General features: G+C 36.2%; 1 protein-coding gene across 31 annotated transcripts in view; it reads left to right on the top strand.

Annotated features, from left to right (window-relative positions):
* The window catches only part of PTPRD (protein tyrosine phosphatase receptor type D), a 2,142,161-nt gene that overhangs the window by 1,299,257 nt on the left and 821,180 nt on the right, over nucleotides 1–21,724 (top strand). The gene's annotated exons all lie outside the window — the stretch shown is intronic.

Raw genomic sequence — 21,724 nt, 5'->3', positions numbered from 1 at the left:
CTTTATATAAGAAGAGATTAGCTTTTTAATAATAGCTTCTTTTGAATTAGGAAAGAATTGCTACAATAGTGAGGGAAACACGTGGGGAAATATAATCAATGATGGTTTTGTGTAGGCATTTATAATTTCTTTGTTCTGAAGGTTTTTGCAGTTTTTGGTTAGAAGGGAAAAGGAACAGCCACTACTGTCCAGTCATTACTTCTTTCACTGTAAAAGCATTGATGATTATCTAGGCTATTTCTTCATACTTTTTAAAGAATCCATTTTTAGCAGACCTCTACCAACCAGGGATATTATCCATAAAGACTTACAATTGCTTTGCTCAGTGGTATAATAAAAAAAATAAAAAAATAAAAAAACCATGACATCTACAACCAGACGGCGTTGTTTAGAATCCTGTGTTACCTGAGGCTAATTGTTTCATTCTCTGAGCCTTTGGTTTTCCTATTTGTAAAGTGAGAAGATCGTAAAGTTAAACAAGGTTACGTACGTAAAATATGAACTAGTACTTTGCCCATAAATGGACCTAACCAGAATAAGCTATCTTTATTCTTAGAGATTTAATACCTGCTTGATTCAGATAAATAGGAGAGAGCTCGGTTTGGAAATGTAAAAAGATGCTACAAATAAATTGGATCACATTCACACTGGATTAAGTGATAAGGAATATTTTGTCTTGTGTAACAAGAGGTCCAGGAATCAGGAAGACTCACAGTATAGGATATCAAGTTTTTTTCTGCTCAGATTCTGATTCTTTCCTTTCATCCTCCTCCTCATGTTGGCTTTTTTGCCAAGCCACCTCCCTCATAGTCACAAGACAGGTGCCAGCTGGAACAAGGATAACTCATTTCCAGCAGTGGGAGTCAAAGCTGTCACTCAACCATGACCTATTAGTCTTTACTTTTGAACTGATTAGGACACCAGATCTTGTACCCACCACTGCACCAATAACAATCTTGCATAACTAAATAGGTATTGCCAATTTACAACCACAAACTAAGGTTCAAAGATTTGCTAGACCACGCTGCTAAAAAGGAGGAGAATCAGAATCAGAACACAAGTGTTCTAATGCCATGTTCAGTGATCATCATTCAGTTTTATTACTAAGATAATACATACACACATACACACAAATAAATATATGCATATACACTAGACCTTTACATGTCTCAAGGTAAATATGTATATATATGCAGGTGTATAGTTTATCATCAGTTTTAATAAAACCATTTTTGAGACCTTAAGTTACATTTTAATTTATTTTACCTTTTCTTAAGAAATTGACCTATATAGTTTAAATAGTCTGTGGTTCTTTAGTCTTGGCAAATTCTGAAATAGTTTTTTTTTAATACTATTTATTTCAAGGTTATATTCACCTTTCCAACAAAGTGATCTGTGGCTAAAAATTTCCCTAGGTTTAAATTAATCTGGATCTTGTTTAGTCAGTTTTCACCATTTATATATCGGTTCTGGCCTTCTTGTCTTTATTCCTTTGTCTTTATTCCTTTCAATACATAAACGCAGCAAAATACTGCAGGTGAATCTCATAACATGAATGTATTTTGTGGTCTGAGTTTTCTGGTTAGAAACCCAGGCATATGACATAAGTAAACAGGATGGCAATTAGATTAGTGATTTTACTTAAGGTAACTAATGAGTATTTTTCATAAAATACCCATTTCATACTAGACCTAGGATTTTATAATAGGTCTCTGAACAAGGGAATGTGCCTAAAAACTGTCTTCCATGTTTTCTAAAATCAATCCCCACCCCAGCAGTAATATATGCACAGCATACAGAGCCCTTCCTTGAGTTTTATATATATTGCAAAGTGCTCTAGATACAACAACCAGTCATCTCCTGTTCTTTCTTTTCTTACTTGGAAGGCTGATAATATGTCTCCTTTTGCATTTATTTTCAGGGAAGACCTGCAGGTCTTATCCAACTTTCAGTCTGTGCCTTCTAAATAACATGTGGCCTGCTGCCCAACACATACTTTTGGATCTAAATAAATAACTAATCCCATGCCATATCTTCTTTCCATGGCTGAGAAGTCCTCTGAAAAACATTCAAGCTATGATGAATCTGAAAGCCAGAGGCCTGACCTTAGAATCAAAGGCAGACCTTCCATAATGGAATACAGATAGTGATCAATTAAGAAGTTCTATCCATCTACCTCCAGTCATTTGAAGCTATACTGCGTCTAGTCATCTATCCAGAGGGGCGAATCGGATACTTTCCATTAAGATAAGGCACTGATTATAGACACTCTCAAACCAATAGAATCATAAGGTTTCTGTCCAGTTCATTTTTATTTTAGGACATATAGGAATTTGAGACTAGGTTAAAACTAACTCCATATGTTTTCATTTGGGCCCATTTCCCTCAGTAACTCTATCCCATTGAAGTACAGAATCTTAGGCATTCCAAGTTAAGTCACTAAAAATATTTGTGGAGAAGAAGTTAAAATTCTCAAGACCAACTTTATTCAAAGCAAGAAAAAGCTAAAATGGTATGCTTCCACATCTCATGTATCTATCAGCAGCTTCATCTATCCTAAAGGATCTTTAATTTCTACATGGTTCCATGCTTATAAAATGAATAAAAGAAAGACAATTTTTTAAAAATTAAGCCTATTTGACAAAGGGCCACAAACTCCCCACATGAGAGCTAATATACAGTGAAAATTTAAATGAATACTTAAGAGTAAGGTAGAAGAATGAGCAAACAGTTTCAAGTTTGCTTTGATTTTATGGCATTTATTTTCAACACAGTTGATTGTGTGTGTGCGTATTTATAACCTAAAAATTGCCCACTGGAAACTACAGAGGGTTGTAGAAATACAAAGCCACAGATCTAAGTGAAATTAAGATAATAACTGAGCTCTATCAAATATAAGAAAACAAGATTTATAACTTAAACATATAAACAAACCAAAGTACATGCTTTTCCTCCTTTGAACAAAGTCAGAAATCCCTTGTAGTCTTCTTGCATTCTTTCACTGCAGAACATCTAGTTGAAATTATTCTTTTTCTAAATTAGCTCTTGAGAGATTCCAATATCAAAAATCTGGATGGTATGAAGTTGGTGCTCCCCAACTGATAGAGTGATGGGCCAAATTTTTCCTGAAAGCTATGAGCCCCCTCCCCCCCCGGGATGGAGGATGTTTGGCCATTTCTTGGTTTTGATTATATTCATGTTTTTATCTATTTTCAGACATGATTATAGAATGGTTTTCATCTAGATCCATCATAGTCAAAGAGTGATCTTATCTGATGTTGATGTTTTATGAAATTGTTTATGTTCAAGAGGAGAAAATCCAAGACTCTGCTGTGAAAACTAGGCCAACAGGTAGCAACACCAAGGCCTGAATGATCATATCAGGCCAGCTCCTTGATATCAGTTGTTGCTTTTCCCTTTCTTAGCAGGCACATTGAGATCAGGGAAAGAAAATGTACAAAGAAAAATAGTAAATATTTATTTATTGGACACATATTACATGCCAGCACTATATTAAATTCACAACAATCTTAAGAATTAATTACCATTTTAATGCACATGCTTCCAATAAGGAAAATAAAGCTTAGAGAAATAAAGTTTCCTGCTTAAAATAACATTACCCATAAAAATTCGGAATTAGAATCCTAAGCCTTTATAGCCAATGCACGTAATCATTACCTTATAAAAGAAAGTGAGTATGAGCACAACATTGGTGCATGAAAGATAAGCTTCTCAGAAGAACTTGGGAAGATGGCCTTTTACCAGGGAGCTCACACAAGGAAAACAAATCCTCATGAGGTTTAGTTTTGAAAACTAGAGGGGCTGAATTCCATGAGTTTGTATAACCAGTGAGCCTTTGAGCCTGGAGCTCTACAAGTCAGCTAACTCAGCACTGGGTGAGCCTGGAGGGTCAGTGATAACTAGGTGCCTTCTCTTAAAGGAACAGCAGCCTGTGTGCAAAGGCATCATAAAAATGGCAGTTTACACAATGCAGGAGGATAAATGGGAAGAAACCTGTTCTTACTGATTTTGGAGTGTGCTGGGGGACTTCTCCAAAACTGAGGGAGCTGCAGACACGATTTTCCTCCCCCAAGCCCCAACATAAACACAGAGCCATCTGCACAAGGCGAGGCTGCACAGAGACTAGCTACCTAGCCTGCTAGTAGTGAGCCATGCACACAATTTCTCCTGAGGACTCACTGACACCAAGCCTGTCAACCTGGGCTTGGGGAAAATTTTGTTAAAGCCATGTGTGCACCATACCCAGCCACTGGGTGCACAAGCACCATTTTTCCTCATGCCCCCAGCTGCCCTGACACTCAATGCCCAGCATAGGACTAGTAGCCTAGCATGCATTTTTCTAACACAGCCATTCTGCTCAGAAGTTTTTTGGTAGACATGCCCCCTCAGAGATGGCCTATCTGGGTCCTGCTAATACTGCAGAGAACAAGTACAGCCCACAACAGGGAAAGAGGCAGTATAGATTACTAAACTGAAAGGAAAAGTGCTTCAGACACAACATCAGAGGGTAAGCAACACACATAGGATACTCTCCTGAAATGCCAGGTTCTGCTGTACAGAGAACACAGCACTGCAGGGCACTCCAGACCCCCTCCTTCATAAAATCACTACTTTCAAGAGCAGAAGACATAGCTGACTTTCTTAACATGCAGAAACAGACACAGAGGGGTAGACAAAATGAGGAGACAGAGAAATTCATCCTAAACGAAAGGACAGGACAAAGCCACAACCAGAGATCTAAATGAAACAGATATAAGTAATATTCCTGATAGTGTATTTAAAGCAATGATCATAAGGATACTCACTGGACTTGAGAAAAGAGTGAAAGACATAAGTGAGATCCTTAACACAGAGATAAGGAATAACATAGCAGAAATAAAGGGCTCAATAAGTGAAATGAAAAACACATTTAATGGAATGAACAGCAGTTATAAGAAGCAGAGGAATGAATTTGTAACCTAGAAGACAGTAATGGAAAGTAATCAAGCTGAACAAAAAAGAGAGAAGACAATTATCCAAAACAATAATAGACTTAGGGAACTCAGTGACTCCATCAAACATAGTAAAATTCATATTACAGGAGTAGTAGAAGAAGAAGAGAAATAAAGGGGGGTCAGCAAGTTTATTTGAAGACATAATAGCTGAAAACTTCCCTCATCTGGGGAAGGAAACAAATATCCAGATCCAGGAGGCAGAGAGGATGCCCATCAAAATCAACAATTTAAAGGGAGGAAGATAAAAGAGGAGAGTAACTTACAAGGGAAAGCCCATGAAGCTAGCAAGAGATTTTTCAACAGAAATTTTGCAAGACAGAAGGGAGTAGCTTGATGTATTCAAAGTGCTGTATGTGAAAAATTTACAGCCAAGAATACTTTATCCAACAAGCCTTTCATTTAGAGTAGAAGGAGAGATAGAGAATTTCCCAGACAAACAAATTAAAGGAATTTATGACCACTAAACCAACTCTGCAAGAAATATTAAACAGGACTCTTGAGTGGGAGAGACCAAAAGTGACTATATAGAGGTAGGAAACACAAAAGCAGTAAAAATGAATATTTTTATTAAAAAATCAGACAAGAAAACTCACAAAATTAAAGGATATAAAATATAACACCATGTACCTAAAATGTGGGGAGGAGAAGAATAAAGAATGGGTACAGACTTATGTGACCATCAACTTAATATAGACTGCTATATGCAGAAGAGGTTATAGACAAACCTAATGGTAGCCATATATAAAAACCACTAATAAACATGCAAAGAATACACAGAAATAAATCCAAACTTATCATTAAAGAAAATCGCATAAATTGAAGCAGAAAAAAAACAAGAAAAATCTTCAGTAACAGCCACAGAACAATTAATAAAATGACAATTAATGCATATCTATCAATAATTACTCTTAATATAAATGGACTAAACACTCCAGTCAAAAGACATAGGGGTGACAGAATTGATAAAAAAAAAAAAACAAAAACACAAAAACAACAACAACAAAAAACAACAAGACCCATCTATATGCTGCCTATGAGAGACTCCTAAAGTCACTTTCATATTGAAAGTGAAGGAATAGAGAAACATCTATCATGCAAATGGTGTCAAAAGAAAGCCAGAGTAACAATACTTATATTGAAAAAACTAGACCTTAAAACAAAGGCTGTAACAAATTACAAAGAAGGACAATACATCATAATAAAGGGAGCAATCCACAAGAAGATATAACGAATGCAAACAACATAGTAGTACCCAAATACATAAAGCAGTTAATAACAAACACAAAGGAATTAATTGGTAATAATACAATAATAGCAAGGACTTTAACACCCCACTTTCATCAATGGACAGATCATCTAAACAGCAAATCAACAAAGTAACAATGGCTTTGAATGACATACTGGACCAGATGGATTTAGCAAATATATTCAGAACATTCCATTCTAAAATAGCAGAACACACATTCTTTTTAAGTCCACATGAAACATTCTCCAGGATAGGTCACATATTAGCTCACAAAGTAAGACTCAATAAATTTAAGAAGTTTGAGATCATACCATGCATCTTTTCTGACAACAATGCTATGAAACTAGATGCCAATGACAAAAAAAAAAAAAAAAATCTAGATAGACCATAAGTGCGTGGATGTTAAATAACACTCATTAAACAATGGATCAATGGGGAAATCAAAGAAGAAATTAACAAATACGTGGAAACCAAGGAATATGAAAATACAATAGTCCAAAACCTTTGGGATGCAGCAAAGGCAGTCTTAAGAGGGAAGGATATAGGGGCGCCTGGGTGGCACAGCGGTTAAGCGTCTGCCTTCGGCTCAGGGCGTGATCCCGGCGTTCTGGGATCGAGCCCCCACGTCAGGCTCCTCTGCTGAGAGCCTGCTTCTTCCTTTCCCACTCCCCCTGCTTGTGTTCCCTCTCTCACTGACTGTCTCTATCTCTGTCAAATAAATCAATAAAATCTTTAAAAAAAAAAAAAGAGGGAAGGATATAGCAATACAGGCCTACCCCCAAGAAAGGGGTGCTTGGGTGGCTCAGTTGGTTAACTGACTGCCTTTGGCTTGGGTCATGATACCGGAGTCCCAGGATTGAGTCCCACGTTGGGCTCCCCACTCAGCAGGGAGTCTGCTTCTCCCTCTCCCTCTGTGATCTCTCTCATTTTCACCACTTTAATTCAACATAGTACTGGAAGTCCTAGGCACAGCGATCAGACAACAAAAAGAAATAAAAAGAATCCAAGTTGGTAAGGAGGAAGTAAAACTTTCACTATTTGCAGATGATGTGACACTATAAATTGAAAACCCAAACGACTCCACGAAAAGACTGCTCGAACTTAAAAATTAATTCATTAGAGTTGCAGGATACAAAATCAATGTACAAAAATCTGTTGCATTTCCATACACCAATAATGAAGCAGCAGAAAGAGAAATTAAGAAAATAATCCCATTTACAATTGCACCAAAAATAATAAGATACCTAGGAATAAATCTAACCAAAGAGGTGAAAGGCCTGTAGTCTGAGAACTATAAAACACTGATGAAAGTAATTGAACATGATACAAATGGAAAAACATTCTATGCTCATGGATTAGGAGAACAAATATTGTGAAATGTCTATATTGCCCAAAGTAATCTACACATTTAAAGTAATCTGTATCAAAATACCACAGCATTTTTCACAGAAGTAAAACAAACAATGAAAAAATTTGTGTGGAACCCTGAATAGTGAAAACAACCTTGAAGAACAGAAAGACGAAAGCTGTCACAATTCCAGAATTCAAGTTATATTACAAGGTTGTACCAATCAAAACAGTATGGTACTGGCACAAAAATAGAAATATAGATCAGTTAAGCAGAAAAGAAAATCTGCAGATAAATCCACAATTATATGGCCAATTTAGCTTCAATAAAACAGGAAAGAATTTGCAATGGGAAAAAGACGATCGCTTCAAAAATGGTGCTGGGAAAACTCAACAGGTATATGCAAAAGAATGAAACTGGGCCACTGTCTTACACCATACACAAAAATAAATTCAAAAGGGATTTAAGGAGACCTGACACCATAAAAATCCCGGAAGAAAGCACAGTCAGTAATTTCTCTGACATGAGCCATAACAGCTTTCTAGATATGTCTTCGGAGGCCAGGGAAACAAAAGCAAAATTAAACTATTGGGACTACATCAAAATAAAAACTTCTGCATAACAAAGGAAACAATCAACAAAACTAAAAGATGATCTACTGAATAGGAGAAGATCTTTGCAAATGGCATAAATGATAAAGGGTTAGTACCCAAAATATGCAAAGAACTGATACAACACAGCACCCAAAAAGTAAATAATCCAATTTAAAAATGGACCAAAGACAGGAACAGATATTTCTCCAAAGAGGACTTCCAGATGGCAAACCTCCACATGAAAAGATGCTCATCATCAATCATCCTTAGGGAGATGCAAATCAAAACTACAATGAGAAAGGCACCTGGGAAGGCTCAGTCAACTGCCTTCCACTTGGGTCATGATCCCAGGGTCCTGGGATCAAGCCCGGCATCAGGCTCTCCTCTCAGCAGTGAGTGTGCTTCTCCCTCTCCCTCTGTGATCTCTCTCACTTTCAAACTCCCTCAAATAAAAAAATAGAATATTTTTAAAAAAACTACAATGAGACATCACCTCATACCTGTCAGAATGACTAAAATGGAAAACATAAGAAACAGCAGGTGTTGGTGAGCATGTGGAGAAAAAGGAAGCTTCATGCACTGTTGGTGGGAATGCAAACTGGAGCTGCCACTGAGAAAACAGTATGGAAATTCCCAAAAAGTTAAAAATAGTACTTTTAGGTATTAATGCAAAGAATACAAAAATACTGATTCAAAGGGATACATGCACCTCTATGTTTATTGCAACATTATTTACAATAGCCAAGATATGGAAACAGCCCAAGTGTCCACTGATTGATGAATAGATAGAGAAGATATGATATATACATATATATATAATGAAATATTATTCAGCCATAAAAAGAATGAAATTTTGCCATTGCAATGATATGGATGGAGCTAGGGAGTGTAATACTAAGTGAAATAAATCAGTCAGAGAAAGACAAATACCATGATTTCATTCATATGTGGAATTTAAGAAACAAACAAACGTGCAAAAGAAGAAAAAGAGAGAGACAAATTAAGAAATAGACTCTTAATTATAGAGAACAAACTGATGGTTACTAGAGGGAAGGGTGCTGGGAGACGGGTTAAATAGGCAATGGGGATTGAGGAGTGCACTTGTCATGATGAGCATTTGCTGATGCATAGAACTGTTGAATCACTATACTGCACACCTGAAACTAATATAACCCTGTAAGTTAACTACCTGGAAATAAAATAAAAAACCTAAAAAAACAAACAAAAAAAAAAAGGTAAGCCTCTCCATTAAGCCATAAGATACATGAGGGCAAACATACTGTGTTTTTCATTTCTGATTTTTCCAGAACAATGAGACCAGTGAGTTGTAAACAATGGTGCTTAGTAAAATTTCAATGATTAATGTGATGGGTGATAGATGAACTGATGGTTGGAATCAAAGTTTCACATCTGACCAGGATTAAGACTATTTACTATAACTTTAACTTGTGTCTCAGGAAGAAGGAAGAAACCTTAAAATGTCGGTAATAGCAATTATTCAACTTTTGGATTGCATATGATTTTTCACAACAAACCTCCATGTATATATTCTCAAAGGTCTTATTTTTCACATGAGAAGATGGAAGTTCACATATGTTAAGTCCTCACCCAAAGTCACATTATTAGCCAATGGCCAAACATGGGCTAGACTCTTGGCCTCCCCACCTTTCAGTCCAGTGGACTATCTCCCTAATTATACAATCTCTTTTCTTATAATTCCCCCAAATAATTTGGTAATAAAAGGAAATTTCATGATGTTCACAATATTTTTCTTATATTTTCTAAATATGAGCATTTATGGAATATTTGCATTTAATTGTTCATGATGACACTATGCCCAACACACAACACTCTCCAGCACTACTTTTTAGGTAAATATTCTTTTTTGTTCTTGACAGCCTATAGCTGTTTTAGTTCTTGAGTACTATAAAAAAATGTACAGTTCATGTGTACTTTTTAAAATTATCTTTGTGTGCACGCTTTTATTTTTCTTCCTGTTTTTTGGGGGGAGGAGTTTGGCATTTAAATAATGTTGATGACTCAGGAAAACTTAATATCTGGCTAAAAGCAATGATACTACAGGCTCTTTGAAGAATGTAAATGCTCCATTGGGGGGGGGAAGATCTTAAGTTGTGTGATGAATTAAGTGAAAAAAAAACCAATATTTTTTTTACTAGGTTAGTCATCATACAGTACATCATTAGTTTTTGATGTAGTGTTCCATGATTCATTATTTGCATATAACACCTAGTGCTCATTATAAAAAATCTAAAAACTGCAGAAGTTCATGTTAATATCAAGCCACATGAGAAACATACTGAAACAGAGGCTAAAATAAATCTTATGTAATCCCCTTGAAAAATGCTTTTCTATTGGCTCTGTAGGAATACTGGTTTTCAATTAGGTTAAACTTGATGTTCTATTGATTACGGACACTGAGCTCCTATTACCCAAATCCTCTTCCATGTTCCAAAGGATCAGTTTTGCACCCCACACACAGAATATGCTGATCTACTTGGCAAAACTGAATTTTAAACTAAAATTGGTCCTGGAGAATATTATTTAACTCTTTCATTTGGTAGAATGAGAAAACAAAAACTAAAAAAGTTTCATTGATTTACTAAAGATATCTATTTGATAAACTCTAGAAATCATACTAGAAGCCACATTTTGGGATATCCTGTGAAGCATTCTGTTTCCTCTCCTCCTTCAATAATAGGTAATATATGTATAACTTTGGGAAATACTATTCAAATGCTTTTAGAACCACTGTCCCACTGTGGCTCTGGATCTCAACACCCAACTTCAATAAGTGAAATCAAAGCCATATAAGTCAATTGACAAGCTGCTTTCTGCCTGTTTGTCTTACATGCCTTTTGGAGGTCCCTATTTGATAGAGCAATATTTAAATGTTTATACAAGTTACCAGAAAAAATTATATGTTATATTGTTTCCCTTTTAAACTAGACTTCAAATAACATAATTATCATTTTTATGTGTGGCTTTCTTCTCTGGATATGATTTTTAAAGATTATATCTGGCCTTGAATAAAGCCAATATTTGTGACCTCAATCCATTACTGCATAAATCAGTCATATTTATCAGGCTGTGTATTTTAATTCAGTATAATTTGGCACTATACCAAAAAATAAAAAATGATAAAAACCATTAGCTGTTCACCCATTATTATTTATTTACTTCTAACGAAAGGTTTGTCTGTAGAATTTTAGTCAGGTCATATGCCTTTAAATAGACAGGCAAAACAGAGGAATGGAACATTCTGTTGACAGGTATTGGTGAATCAGTCTAGTTTCATTCAAAGAAAAATAATCAGGCTCTTTTCAAATAATATAAAATGCAAAATGATTGCCTGTTGGAGAGGAGGGGCCTTATCAGCTTCTCTTCTCAGAGAAGTGATTGCCATGTTCTAGCTGGAGGAGCCTAGGCTGCAGTTATCTTGTGACTTCTTTGCAGTCTCCGATATTTATTAACAGTTGATTTTCTGTAGCTGCTCTTCTCCTTCTCCCTCCTCCAGTGTAAATTAGCTTCCCCAAATCTACATCTAGCCTTCATTTTCTTATCTGTCTTGCAAAAAGGATGATTATTTCATTATTGGTTTAGAAAAGTCTTTCATATTAAGTGGTGCAGCTCTGGTTTCAGGCAGACATTTAACAGACTCTCTGTTTGTTTTATTCCTTGTCTCATCATTTTAATCAAAGCCCCTGAGACTGAGTCTTTTGTAGTAACAAACAAAAATAAAGGGAAATTATGAATTGTTGCTTCCACAGGAAATGCAGTGTTCATCAGGAATTCCTGGTGGGATTGAAACAGGGTCGACTTCAAACATGTGAAAACAATTATACTCACCTATGAAAAGCCTTTTCATAAATAGAATATCTGTCTTTCAAGTTTCTTATTAGGCTAATACCTAAGCAGTGTCCCTCCTTTGAGGCTCAAGCTATATTTTATTGTCTTAAGGTTGCCAGGGGAAGGTTTTCAGCATACAAGTTTATTTTTTTATATAAGAACTGCACCCTTGCTATCTCCCAAATACTTTGTAATTTTTTTTTCTTATGGCTTTTCTTCTTCTTTGCTATATAGACTTTAACATTAACTCTCTGGCTTTCTGCATAGACACTGTCCTGGATTCTTGATATCGAACCACTATGGGGAAAATGTAGGTGTCATGCCCTCATTTTTAGATTCAGATGATTCAAAATAGCCTGAAAGCCATAGTCTCACACTGGCCCTGCACTCCTTTGATCATATTTTGATAAATTTTTTAGAAGCAGTGTAAGAATTGGGTTAGCTATTTAAGTAGAAGTCAGCTTATAATGGGGCAACATGCAAATGGTCTAATATGACCCATGTTGCTCCTTAATGTACAAATTAAGTTTTCTGTTACCGATAAAAATCAAATAGGTCAAAATAGCTAACTTCCTAGTATCCTAAATGCTAATAACTATTATATGCCTAATTATACCTTATTTACATTTAGAAATCCTTGCTCACATCTATATATCTTTGATATAACTGATTCAAATGACTCAAGTATGAATTTGATTCTTATATGGCTTTGTGTTTATATATCCACTAATAAAGTTTAACCATATTCCAATGTGCAATAAATAAAGAATTTAAACATTGATTTCAACGTTAGATATGCTTGTCATCTGGCATCTCTGACATAATGTTAAACATGTTTGTCCTATTGGTGTGGTATATTTAAGTAGGGAAATATGAATTGTGTTCATTGTTGATTGCTCTGTAATGAATTGTACCAAAACACAGCAGTTTGAAATACCAAATTTTTATTATCTCGTAGTTTCTGTGGGTCATGGATCAAGGTAGTGTAGCTGGCTGCCTAAGGCTCAGGTCTCTCATGAGGCTGAAATGAAGGTAGCAGCCAAAACTGAGGTCATTTCAAGGCCTAAATGGAAGAAGATGCACTTTCAAGCTCCTTCATAGACTATTGACACACCTCAGGTACTCTTTGATAAGAGTCAGAGTCATTGATTCCTTGCCATATGATCTTTCAAGAGGTCCTTAACACATGACACCTGGTTTTCCCGAGACCAACGACTCTATAAGAGAGAGTGAGAAAGAATGAGCAAGAGGGAAGCCACAGACTTTTAAAAATCTAATTTCATAAGCAATATCCCATCACTTCTGCAGTATCCTTCTTGTTAGAAGTAAGTCACTACGTCTAACCCACACACAAGGAGAGGGTATTACACAAATACATAAATGCCAGGAGGGGGAGATTTTTGAGATCCATTTCAGAAGCTGTCTCCCACAGTCCACTCTTTGGCCTCCAATTGTTCATGTTTCTTCCACATACCAAAAAAGGCTCATTCCCTTTCAGAGTCCCCCAAATCTCATCCCATTACAATAAGTAAGGATGTGCTTGGTTATACTACAGTAACAACTATAATTATCAGTGACTTAAACAAAAAGAAAGTAGAAAATTAAATCCAGTTTTATTTGTCAGTCATACTGCATGTCTATCATAGGTTAACTAAGGACTCTTCTTATGTTGTCCTCCCTCAGAGATTCTCCAAGATCATTGGTGTTGGTGGGGGGGGGGAATTGATACTGACTGTTAAAGGCTTCTTCATGGAAGTGACACGTGTTGCTTGTGCTCAAATAGCAGGGACTCACTAATTTTAAGGGCACACGGAAGTACATTTCCACCATGTGCCTGAAAAGAAGAGGAACAAAAATATCAATAGTCCAAGAGACTAACATAATGGGTAAAGTTATATGTTTCACCTCTACCTAACTAAATTCACAGCAAAGTGATTATGGGCCAAATTTTGATATATTGAACTCATTCCACAAATATTTACTGAATACTATTGGATACTAGGCTTATGCAAAATGCCAAGGACTAAGAGCAGAAAAACAGCAGGTCTACCTTCTGGTTTCTCAATATAGTGGGCAAAGAGATAAATATACAGATAATTACAAAGTAGAAATAATTATAAAATGTTATTTAAGACATAGTAGAGGCGTTTGAGGCAGACTTGAAGCTATTAGAGAGGACGACTCACAGTAGATGAACTTTGATGAGTTCTGATATGTGTATAGACATAAGCCAGGGAGAAAAAAAAAGTCAAGAAAGAACTTTTTCAATGTTTCCTTAATAAAATGAATTTATGATGATTATCTTCCAGGTCAAAAGCCCTGATTCTTCTGAATCTGCAGTTCACTACTGTCTTAGGCTAATCAAGTAACTGGGCAACTGTGTACCTAGACTTCCTCATCTGTGAAATGAGAAGGTTTAATTAGATGTTGCCCAAGACCTTTTTAAGCCGTAAAATTCTATGATTATTCCTGTCTCTAGAGGATGTTTTTTTCAAAAGCACCTTCTATAGGAAAATTATTAAATAATTACCTTATAAAACAGTCACTTACTGAAACAGGTCAGTAAATACCTATGGGAAATCCTCATATCTGAAAATTGTATTCTCATCCCTTCTGAAACACAATATGCTCAGAATTTATCAAAAAAAGTATAATAAGATATAGTTTAAATAGACTGGTATGAAGTTGCTCTTCATGGAAAACTTCTCTTGCAATATTTCTCATCATTAATCTACCACCCTAGATATTTCTAATGATTTTCATATATAAAGACACTCTTCCTATTTGATGTGTTGGATTTGTATATTTGCTTATGAAAAAACTCTGGTCCTCCCCTCCATGCAAACACACACATACACACACACACACACACACACACACACACACGCAATTTATTCTGCACTGAAATTCCGGTGCTGGGTTGGTTTGCACCCTCACAATTTGACAGAATACCATGCTCTCTATTCGACTCCCCACTCTTTCATGGATCTTCCTACTTCTGGGGAAAATCCTTGGTTGTGAAGGTCCAGTCTTCACCATTCATAGCAAAGCCATCGCTCTCCTGCCAGTCCACTTAACCCCACATCAGGAGTCTTCTCTTTGCCAGGCTATGCCCCATCTCCTCTTTCACTGGTCTAACCTAGACTTTCAAAGCAAATACCCCTACCAAGTATTGGTCAAGATGTGATACAATAGGAACATATATATATTTCAGGGGGGTATAATTGCTACAACCACTTTGGAAAACAGTTTGGCATTATCTACTGAAGTTGAACATACGTATACCAGATGATCCAGCAATTCTACTCCTCATTATGTACAACATGTGTACCAAAAAATATCTACAAGGATGTTTATTGCAACATCAACCATAATTGCTCTAAACTGGAAATGACCCAATGCTCATCAGCTATAGAATAGATATATAAAGTGTGGTATATTCAAATGATATTTTGACAAATGGCAATATGAATGAAACCGATAAGCATAATGTTAAGTAAAGAAGTAATATGTAATATATGATTACATTGACATAATGTTCAAGGCAGCTCTAAACTCTAGGGTTAGAAATCAAGATGATGTTTGTTTACCTTTGATGAATAGGGAGAAATGGGATCAGGAGGGAACATGGAGTTTCTCCGGCACTAGAAATGTTCGATATTTTGACCTGGGTAGTGGTCACCCTAGTGTTTATTTCTGTATGACTCATATAAGCACACTGTACTTAGACTTAAAAAAAAAATTAAAAAGCACTTGGATCTTACAAGAAATTCTGTTTTTTTTTTAAAGGACCTTGTAGAAACATACCATACAAAACAAAACAAAAAAAGCTTCTTCATTTAGCGATGAGAGGCACAACTGATTGTGTAGGTGTGTAAATAGGTAAATAGATAGATCGATGATAATGTGTTTATAGACAGAGAGAACAATACAACAGAGTAAAAGCCCAAAATAAACCCATAATTATTTGTTCAATTTATCTTCAACAAAGCAGGAAAGAATATGCAATGGGAAAAAGACAGTCTCTTCAAAAATGGTGTTGGGAAAACTCAACAGCTATATGCAAAAGAATGAAACTGGGCCACTGTCTTACACTATACACAAAAATAAGGATCTAAATGTGAGACCTGAAACCATAAAAATCTCGGAAGAAAGCACAGTCAGTAATTTCTCTGACATGAGCCATAACAGCTTTCTAGATATGTCTTCGGAGGCCAGGGAAACAAAAAACAAAAGTAAACTATTGGGACTACATCAAAATAAAAAGCTTCTGCATAACAAAGGAAACAATCAACAAAACTAAAAGATGATCTACTGAATAGGAGAAGATCTTTGCAAATGGCATAACTGATAAAGGGTTAGTACCCAAAATATGTAAAGAACTGATATAACTCAACTCCCAAAAAGTAAACAATCCAATTTAAAAATGGGCCAAAGACAGGAACAGATATTTCTCCAAAGAGGACTTCCAGATGGCAAACCTCCACAAGAAAAGATGCTCATCATCACTCATCCTTAGGGAGATGCAAATCAAAACTACAATGAGGGGCGCCTGGGTGGCATGGCGGTTAAGCGTCTGCCTTCGGCTCAGGGCGTGATCCCGGCGTTATGGGATCGAGCCCCATATCAGGCTCCTCCGCTATGAGCCTGCTTCTTCCTCTCCCTCTCCCCCTGCTTGTGTTCCCTCTCTCGCTGGCTGTCTCTATCTCTGTCGCATAAATAAATAAAATCTTAAAAAAAAAAAAAAACTACAGTGAGATATCACCTCATAGCAGTCAGAACAGCTAAAACGAAAAGCATAAGAAACAGCAGGTGTTGGCAAGGATGTGGAGAAAAAGGAACTCTCCTGCACTGTTAGTGGTAATGCAGACTGCATCAGTCACTGTGGAAAACAGTAAGGAGCTTCCTCAAAAAGTTAAAAATAGCACTACCCTATGATCCAGTAATCGCACTTCTGGGTATTTACCCAAAGAATACAAAAACACTAATTCAAAGGGACACATGCACCCCTATGTTTACTATTTTTCATGGCCAAATTATGGAAGCACCCCAAGTGTCCACTTGAGATGAACGGATAGAGAAATGATAGCATACACACACACACACACACACACACACACACACACAAAATGGAATGTTACTGAGACATAGAAAATAATGAAATCTTGCCATTGGCAGCAACACTGATGGATCTAGACAGCACATATTGTATGACTTCACTCATATGCAGAAAACAAACAAACAAACAAAAAAAGAGAGACAAACCAAAAAATGGTCTTTTAACTGTAGAGAATAAGAGATTGTTACCAGAGAGCAGGTGGGTAGGAGGGTGGGCGAAATAGGTGAAGAGGTACACTTACGTTGATGAGCACTGAGTAATACATGAAATTGTTGAATCACTGTATTGTACACCTGAAACTAATATAAAACTCTGTGTTAATTACACTGGAATTAAAAATTTAAACAAATAAGTAAATAAAAAGAGAAAATAAAAAGAAAAAAGAGAGAAAGAAACAGAGAGGGAGGGAGGAAGGAAGGAAAAAAGAAGCAAAGTTATGTAATTCAGGGGTCCAACATATTTGACAGAACGAGCTTAAAATCATGCACACCTCTGCAGGTTTCCTACTATATGATCTGCATATGAAATCAGGACTTAACAATTTTGCAAGTCAGGTAGCTTTAGGTATTTCAAATTTTATTTTTCCTGGATGTTTGTTTACCTAGCATTGCTTATCTAGTATGAACTCAAATCTCTGAAAATGTGAGAACAATGACTAAAGAAAAACATGTGCAAACAATTCTGAATAAAAGAGAATGAAAGCCTCTTAATGAAATCTCTTGAATATGTAATTTGAAACTACTTTAAAGGGTCCCAGTTGCTTGCACTAATATAGAATCTGTTTTAAAATAACATGCATTTTGATAATTATCATTTGGGGGAGTATTTTAGAATAAGGTTAGCAGTGAAAGAAACTTCATGTGAAGTAAACTTCTTTTCTAATTTAAATAGAGTAGTAGAAAGCATCACACTATAACATATAAATTAAATTCCAGCTTTTCTGTTGAAATACCTTTTTTTTAATGTTTGAAGTACTTTAATTAAAAGGTGCCTATTACATATACTGGAGTCATGGATTAGTAATGAAACTTGGAGCTTTCACACTAGAAACGAAGCCATGCCATGCAGCAAAGAAAAATTACAGTGAGGAAGTCCAAGTATTTTTTATGGGTCAGAATATAAAATATCCATGATTTGATTCCAGCTAACTCCATTTTGAAAATAAAATAAAAGATGATATTCTCCTGAAGTAAATGAAAAGATCTATGCGAAATGAAAAGCTATTTATGAGATATTTGTTATTTCTGTGGGGAAAAACTGGGTTTATGACTGAAGTAAGTGGAAACCTTCAAAACTCAGAACCATTTTCCATGCACATCTGTAAATAATAAAACTGTACCAGACCAGAATATACTTCACCATAGATGGTTTTGCTCTTGAAAGTTACTGACTGTAGCACTTAAAGTTTCCTCAGCCATGACAATTAGTCGGAGCTTTGCAAACACCATCTAAATGAGAGGTACAGGTTTGTACGTTGCAACAGTTTCTTTTTCTTGTTTCTTTCACTCTCTCACACACATCATCAGGCATGGTCGATGAGCTAGATCGCATTTATTAGGCTAAATCAGTGGCTGAAAATTCATTTTGTTCTGCTTATGAGAATCCACTATTTTCCTCAATTTTCAGGAGAAAAACGAGACTTCTTAATAATTTGTACTTTGACTACAGTAGGAAGTCCAGGTGACTTAAACATTAAGCATGACTTAGAAGAACTGAGTTCTTTACATGTATATGATTCTTTATGGTGTTAAATCTTTTTGTTGCCTTTTTTCTTTTTCTTTTTTTTTAAAGATTTCATTTATTTATTTGACAGAGATAGAGACAGGCAGCGAGAGAGGGAGCACAAACAGGGGGAGTGGGAGAGGAAGAAGCAGGCTCATAGCGGAGGAGCCTGATGTGGGGCTCGATCCCACAACGCCGGGATCACGCCCTGAGCCGAAGGCAGACGCTCAACCTGTGCCACCCAGGCGCCCCTCTGTTGTCTTTTCTACCTAGATCAACAGGCCATTCAGTTGATATTTGTGCTCAAAAAGGGAAGGTAACTTTGTGATGGTCTGAGAAGAAGAGTTGGCATAATGTCTATGGAAACTTTAAGAAATGACTTCCCCTGGCAAATCCAATGTGCGTTTGCCAGACACTGAAGAGACAAGTGCTTTGTCAAGGGAAATTATATATTAACATTGATGTGAATGAACTACAAATTTATTAAAGTTACCATAAAATCTAGCTTAAAAGAGCCATTCAAAAATAATCTAAATGAGCTGTGGAGGAGAGCTTGAGGATTTTTTCTTCAGGTTAAAAGGCAGTTGCTTTCTCTTAATTCTTCAGAAAGGGAACAAGGAGGACCATTTCCTCTTTATTTCCCTTACTTAAATAGGGCTGAAAGTAAATGATGTGTCTGAAAGGTAGGTTCTGACAAACAGCACTAAATTTAACCAGCAAGTGGATGATAGTACAGAGAAAGATGGGTAAGATTTATGAGATCTTTTGGAAGTGGCCTCAAACAGGTGTTTGCCCAAAAGGAGTCAGTGCGTGTAGTGTTTTTGGGTGGAGGAGTAAGGGGGTGGGGAAGAGATGTGTGTCAGCAATAAATACAGGGAGGCATGCTGACTGAGACTTGATATTGCTTGTCAGATGTCTCTATTTTTGTCTAAACTTCAAAAGCTATTTCATTGTACTTTAAGAAGAGCAGAAGGTCTTGGGTTCTGTGATTGGTTATTGTTTTGAAAAGGAAAGAAAATTACCTTTCATTTTCTTTCTATCGGCATTAAAACCCCAGTAGAGATTCGAAGGATGTTCCAAGTCACTGCAACTATCTCAAGGAGCTTTTGAGTCCATTACTTCTGACTAAGGTTTTGTAATGCTCTCACCGTTGTAGGAAAAACTGCAAATAGAAGCCTAGGAAAGCAGTTTTGCAAGAATGTTTCGATGTTTCCACTTGCTTTGAACTCCTAAGCAAAATCAGATTTTACCTTTAAGGTATTTACCGAAAGGTATTTTGAAGGCTGTGCTAAATGAAGCCTTGCATTTCCCACCAAAGGAATAACTGTATTTAGAGTAATGTTTCCTGTGAAATTTTCATGGTACATTTTATCGCAAGAGCCAAGTTATTAAAAAAAAAAAAGAGAGAGAGAGAGAAAGAAAATTATGTACCGTATACCATGTCAGAGGCTCAGCTAAAACCTGGAACATAACAAAACCAGTTGCTGTGGGGGTACTATAGTTTACAACCTAATGGTAGAGATCAAACAAATCAAACAGTCACAGTCTGGGTAGGCTAAGTACAATAACAAGCACCTGACAATTTAATGGCATGAAGAACTGAAATTTAACTCTCATTTACACAAAACTCCAATGCCAATAGATGTTCCTAGTCATGGTGGGGTGATGGATGGTCATTTTTGTAACTCCTTAATATCAGTAGACTTCATTACTGGGGGTGAGGGGTGATCCTGAGATCTTTGGCTGAAGGACCAGGCTCTTTCTGTCTTATGGATCATTCCTCCTGAAGCCCTCAGGGATTCTACTTGGAAGAGGGAACATTGAATGAAGGATCATGTATGAGATCGTTTTAAGGCCAGGTCTGATATTGCCATCATTTATATCTAGCTCAATTCCATTGCGAAGGATTCAGTCACATGGGCATATCTATCTGCAAAACTTAGTGTGACTCAATAACAGGAGGAAAAAGGAAACAGTTTGGTGAACAACTAGCTAGTTTCCGTAACACAATGTAATGCACCAACGAAATATACAGAACTGCTGGAGCATCTAGGAAATATCTCTAAGCAAAACTTGGAGGGGGCAGGATGTCAAAGAATGTTTTCCATGTGGAATGACAACTTGGCAAAGATTGAACACATGGTAAAGAGTGTGTAGACAGTGGTCTAGACAGAAGGAAGCAATTATGAAAACAAACAAGAATCATTAGGATAGTCTTTAAAACTTGTAAAATGATCCCATTGAGAAATTAAGATACCTTGACTTTTTAATTTGTTTTAGAGTTGTGGATTTAAAAAAATTAATAATTGAGATTCTTTTACATAAATGTAATACTTAGAAGATTTAGAAAACTTCATACTCACTAGTCCTAGGGTGAGTATGACAAATGAGGATTTGCTTTAACTTGACTTCCAGGGTTTAACAATCTAGGTGGCATCCAGTTGCATAAAGAAGAAAGGATGGAAGTTTTGAAATGTATCATGCAATTTCAGGAAGTAACAAACTGAGACATTTGGTAAACTTGATGAAACAATTGCAAGAAGGTAGTCTGGCCATTTTATGTCAGGCACGCTAGTTGCAATCCAAAATATTAAGGAAGAGTCAATATTCACTGCTTTACAGTGTATAGACAAAAGAAAGTTCCATGTTAACTTTTGGCATTTCAGTATTTCAACTGAAGATTTTTATCACATAAAGTTGATACCAGCTTTTCATCTACCCTCTTGCTTTTTCTCCTCTCCATCTCAAACTACCTTAAAAAAGATGATGGCAGAAATATGATATAAAAGACAATTTAGAGTTTGAAATATTGTT

Source organism: Ailuropoda melanoleuca, chromosome 7 (genome assembly GCF_002007445.2).
Source record: "Ailuropoda melanoleuca isolate Jingjing chromosome 7, ASM200744v2, whole genome shotgun sequence".
Taxonomy (NCBI): Eukaryota; Metazoa; Chordata; class Mammalia; order Carnivora; family Ursidae; genus Ailuropoda; species Ailuropoda melanoleuca.
Note: the sequence above shows the minus strand (reverse complement) of the source record. Positions and strands in the feature narration are given on the sequence as shown.